We start from the raw sequence: 6266 nt of genomic DNA, 5'->3' as shown, positions 1-6266 counted from the left end.
CAAATTTCAGTTTATTGTTGTTAAACCTGAGTCAGAGGATGGAGTTCTAATCTGTGGGACAAGCTTGCTGATGCGATTCCACTTGGAAGTCCAGGGCTTGGCACAGCTCCCCGGGGAGCACTGAGGTCTCTGGAGCCCACACAGCTTCCAGAACAACGTAGCTGTTGGAGGAAAGAAAGTTCTTATACTTCTCATAGATTAGTTTCCCCTGATTTGAAAACCATGGCTTGCTGAATGTCAGCTCACCAGAGGTCAGATAGCTCGCCCTCCTGTGAGAGATGGGGGCCAGTAGCACCATGCCTCCTGATGGAAGGAGAGCAACAACTCATATGTTTCTCTTTATCTACTGATCTTGGGCATCTGTTAAGCCTGTTGTCAACTAAGAGTGTGGCGTCTTCTATAAAAACAGATCTGCCCCCCCCACACTACTTCCCAGTGATAGCTATTCCTCCTGAGGAATAGGCCTAGAGCAAGATGTATAACACAGCTTTTCCTCCCAGAAGGTCTGTGAAAACTTCCGATTTGTTAAATTACTTCAAGGTTACTCTGTGCCTAAGGCTGACATTCTGGTTCACAGTTATGCTCAGCCGTGTTGCCCACTGTAATTCACAGCAAGTCATACAGAAAGATTGAATAAAGTGATAAAAACACCTCAGTAATATCTTGGTGTCATTTATTAAAAGGGCGGCTGGGCATGGTGACCCACATGGATAAACTCAACATTTAGGAAACTGAAGCAGGAGGATTGCCACAAGTTCTAGGCCAGCCCAGACTGCAAAATGACTTCTAGGCCAGCCAAACCTACAGAATGAAACCCTGGAGAGAAGGAGGGGATGGGGGAGGAGAGGGCTGTAGTAACATTTCATTTGTATTTTAACAAATAAAGCTTGCCTGAAGATCAGGAGTAAAACAGCCCCACTGGCCAGGTTTACAGACTAGGCAATAGTAACACACACCTCTAATCCCAGGAGCCACTCTAGTTGCCATAGAAACCAGGCAGTGCATGCCTTTAATCCCAGTGGTACACGCCTTTGATCCCAGAACCAGAGAGGATTATAAAACAGAAGACAGCTCTCAGTCACAGTCTCATTCTGAGATCCCTGGAGGCAAGATCGCCATTTTCAGACTGAGGTCGAGGTAGAGCCAGTGGCTGGCTGACTTCTTTGCTTTGTGTATCTTCAGGTTGAACCCCAGTTTCTCTCTCTGAGTTTTTATTAATTGTGCTTCAGAGGGAGAGAATAAAACAGACAAATTTTTAATATACATAGCTTTTAACATATATTTTCCATGTTTGTAATAAAACGGTATGTAGAGCCATTGAGATGTCTCAACAGGTGAAAACACTTTCTACCAAGCCTCACGACCTCAGCTCAGTCCCCGGAACCCACATACAAAAGAAGAAAACCAACTCCTGGAAGCTGACCTCTGACCTCCACACGCGTGCACATACACATGTATACATACAAATCAACAATGTTTAAAAGTATAATAATGTCACAAGTAATACCAAGCTTTATATCTATCATATGGGCCACTCACCTGTTTTTTAATTTAGTATAGTAATTGTGCAAAGCAATGTACAGTTACATTGTTTTCTGTGTGAACAATGTACCTTACATCCTCATACATGTATGTTAATATATTTTGATCATTCATTCTGATGTGGAATTTCCCTCTGTTTGCTGTGATTACCATTAATGAATAAAGAAACTGCTTTGGGCCTATAGCAGAGCTATAGGGCAACAGAGCTAGGTAGGGAAAATAAAGGGAATGCTGGGAGAAAGGAGATGGAGTCAGGGAGAAGTCATGGAGCCCCGCTGGAGCCAGACGGAACTTTAGCCAATAAGCCACAGCCATGTGGTGATACACAGATTAATAGAAATGGGTTAAATTAATATGTAAGAGTCAGCCAATAAGAAGTTAGAGCTAATGGACCAAGCAATGATTTAATTAATATGGTTTCTGTGTGATTATTTTGGTTCTGGGCAGCCGGGACAAACAAGCAACCTCCTCCAACATCATTCCATTTGACTCTCCTGTCCACCCTTCTCCTCCTTCTGGTCCCCCTTCTCTCACATCTTTTATTTTTTCACTCATGAATTAAAAGGAGAAACTTAGGTCAGAAAGCAAAATGATTCTTCATGCTATGCACAAAACACACATTTAAAATAAACTCACTCTGAAATGGTTAAGATAGTAAGAATAGATAAAGAAAGCACAACCAAACAAAAAGAAAGAATTACAAGATAAACATCAAAATAAACTCAGGTCTAAAAGCACTACATGCGGGAAAACACCTCATAATTCTAACATGTGCAGCTCCCAGTGAAGACAATACTCTTTATAAACATCCAGACAGCAAAGCAGGGGCTGTATGTAACTCATGCACAATACTAGAGATCAGCTTCCATCACAGTCTGAGATGGGCAGGTAGCGTGGGGCTAGGACTACTCACAATGGCTAAACTGTGGAACAACCTAGGTGTCCAACAGCAGAGGAATAGATCGAAAATGTGGCCAAGGATGCCATCAAACTGTCTCAGCCATGAACTAGAATGAAGCTAGGCTGTTTGCAGGAAAATGGATGTGACCAAGACAGTCGCATTAAAGCAAATGAAGGCAGTCTCGCAACAAAGACACAGATGTCTTCTCTAGTCAGTGGCCCTATATTTTATACAGTCACATAAAATCATGTGTGTGTTTATGTTTGTGAGTTTGTGTGTTTATATAAAAAAGAAATTAGAAGTGAAAATGTCTAGGGACAAACAGGAGTGGAGAGGAGCAGACAATGGAGGTAAAGCACTATAGCAGAATATGTTCAGTATATGTGAATTTTTATAGTTTATATTCCATTTATTTGGGTTTATGAGTATAGGTGATTCACCTACATGTATATCTGTGCATACCTTGTGCCCACAGACTAGAAGAGAGCCTGAGGTCCCCCAGAACTGCAGTTACAGGTGGTTGTGAGGCACCATGTGGGTATTAGGAATCAAACCTGGGTCCTCTAGAAATGCTCTTACGTCCTGAGCTGTTTCCTCAGCCCGGATTTTTTTAAATAAACAAATACTCACGTGCAATCAGTTTGTAAAGGGTTTGGCACACAAGCATGAGTCCTTGACTTTAGATCACCAGCACCGTGCAGAAAGCTGGGCGTGTCGCTGTCCATCTGCAGACCCAGAACCGGGAAGGCAGAGACAGGAAGACCCTGGTGCTTGCTGGTCAGCCAGGAGCCAAACTGATGAGCTTGCTTCCACACTCATATGCACACACATATACACACATGTGCATACATATATGTGTACACCCAAACGCAAAAGTGCACATAAACATAAACATCTAGGCATACAACACACATGCCATAAATAAATAGATGATAGATGATTGATAGATGATAGATAGATAGATAGATAGATAGATAGATAGATAGATAGATAAAATAGAACCTCGTTTACAGAGGAAAAATATTAAAGAAGGTTCATGGTGTGTGTCTGTAATCCTAGAACTCAGAAGGCTGAGATAGGAGGATTTTAAATCTCAAACCAGATTGGACTACAAAGTAAGACCTTGTCACACACACACACACACACACACACACACACACAAAGACCAAACCAACAGCATTAAGTATACTTGGCTTTGAAATTGGTGTACAGTGAAAATAAATAGACATAAGTATAATCATTGAAGAAAATAATAAACTATTAAGAAAAAACTTAGTCGTGCAGGGTAGTGGTAGCATACTAATCCCAGCACTCAGGAGGCAGAGGCAGGCAGATCTCTGAGTTCGAGGCCAGTCTGATCTACAGAGTGAGTTCCAGGACAGCTAGGACTGTCTCAAAAACAAACAAAGCAAACAAACAACAAAAACCTGGAAAGAGGAAAGGGTTGCAGCATGAAAAAGAGGAAATTATCACAAAATTTTTTTAAAGCCTCTGTTTTTACATATGAGACGTCGTACTTAGCTTAACTCTGTAGCCCAGGGTCGAGGAGCCTGGGAAAAGCACTCTGATGCTATCGGCAAATGCTTCATGACCAACATCTCCCAGGCAGACAAGAGAAGGTTGGACAAAGAGAAGCTCCACCACACGGAAAGAGCTGCAAAGGCTGTGGGGACGGGCACATTCAGATCACCTGTCTCCACACCATAGGTCACCATAGGAGTCACATGTAGAACACTGCAAGCAGAAACTAGGAAGTTTGAGCTGGGTGTCAGTCCTGAGCAGGTACTGTCTGTCTCTACAGCAAGCAGACCAGAAGGGGTATTTGCTGACTAAAGGGATCGTCTGTTAGCGAAACATCTGGCTGATTGCTCAACACCCACTTTTTCTCACTATGGTCAAGAAACCGAACTACATTTCCCAGCCTCCTCTACTGTTAAAATGCCCATAGTATTAGTATTAGCTAGTGGACCATAAGAAGAATGGCAAATGCTGTCCCAGGCCTTCCTTTTGAAATCCTCCCAAGTGCCATCCTCTGACTCTAGTCCTTCCCAATTTGACGCAACCGTTCTTGTACAGCAACCTCTGGAAGCCTCGTATTAAGAGCAACAATGGGCTCTTTAATTCAAAAGCGATCACCCCAAATACAATGGTGTCCCCAGAGGCTTGCCACTATCTAACCCACATCTTCTTGTGTCCATAGTCCCTTATCTGAAACTCTTGGGCCAAGTGTAATTTAGTATTCGGGGAACTTCAATAAGGCAATGCATATTAGTTATGCATCATCCCCAGGGAGGTTTGGAGCAGCACCCTAAAACCAAACATGCTAATGTGTCTTCAGCAACATGTATGATCATTTCTCTGAGGTTGGTCTCACCATGACAAACAGTCTCAAGAGCAGTTCAGGGAAGGCATTAGCACACATGAATTTTGGCATCAAAATCGACAACATGTTTAATAAGTGTTTGCTTGAAACATATCTGGCTTTGGTTTCCAGAGCTCTGTGGACTTTACAGATGAAGGTAAAAGACCCCGTGTAATATATAGAGTCAAAGCCCACAGTCGACCTGGAAGAATAGAGGAAAATCTTGACTGGGTGTTAGGACATGCTGGTGACTATGAACCTAAACTCTACCAGGAGCATTCTCAGAGGCTGGTGTGGCTCAGCGTTCACCAGCCCACCAGTTTATGAATGGCAGCAGGGGGGTGGAGACGGAGCTCAGTTCTGTGCTAGCATCACTGGCAGTCTCTCAACAGTCCACCCTTCTGGTTCCTAGGATCAGGCCCCCAGCGCTGTAGCCATTTCCTCTGAGTGGAAACATTCCCTTCTGACAGGAGGAGAGAAGAGGAGCCCACACATCTCACCAGGATCTGGAAGCTCAGACGTTAATTCACAGTCCGGGCCCCACGTTAGATGAGCAATACAAGTGCTGGAGACAGACCCTTGCTGGTTGAAAGGCTGACAGGTTGTGCAGGGAGCTCCAGGGACACAGCGTTTATGAGGCTTCACCCTACTGGTGTGGGCTTTGGGGGGCTGCAGCTGCCTTGAGTCACCCTAAAGGAACTTCTAACAAACTCACTCCTGGAAGTAAGTCCAGCAGACTCGCTGGATCACCCACCGCTGGAGAAGCCAGCAAAGTTGTTTCTTCTGTCTGAGGCCAGTGTTCTATTGGGGTGACTGGACATTTGTTTATGTCTCCCCAGAAAAAAGCCACACAATAGACAGTGGCTATAGAACTGAACTCCAGTGAAAGGATTATCCCGCCAAGAGCTTGGTGTGGCTTTTAGTCTTCCACTTTCCAATCGCTGTGTCTGGGGAGACATAAAAGAAATGCCTATTCACTCCCAAGAGGGAGGAAGCAAACGATCAAAGGAAGATTCCACCCAGCCCTGCTTGGTGAATAATGAGTGTGTAGAGGTCTCAGGAGCGTGAGTAACATGGGCAGTTGCCCTGGGAGGAGTCCCCTCCAGTCAATCTGGAACCTTTTACATAATTTAGATTATTACAGCTGGTAGTGGTGATAGGACTTTTCCAGGAGAATCTGCTGACTCTCTCTCCTTTCCAATTCAGAACCTTAACACCTCCAGTTAGATACATGATGTGTGCCTGCAGTCCCAGAATTCAGGAGGTGGAAGCAAGAGGACCAAGGGTTCAAGGTCATTCACTATACACAGTGAATTAAAGCCCATACTACATGAGAAACTATCTCAAGAAAAAAATACATTATCATAGACCTGGCTATTTGTGTTTAACTTTGTTTATGTCATTGACAAGGTCACCTGTTGGTCACCACAGCCCTTGGCTTCAAAATGGCAATGGTCACAT

This window comes from Myodes glareolus, chromosome 3 (assembly GCF_982192425.1).
Source record: "Myodes glareolus chromosome 3, mMyoGla1.1, whole genome shotgun sequence".
Classification (NCBI taxonomy): Eukaryota; Metazoa; Chordata; class Mammalia; order Rodentia; family Cricetidae; genus Myodes; species Myodes glareolus.
This window is presented reverse-complemented; position numbering follows the sequence as displayed.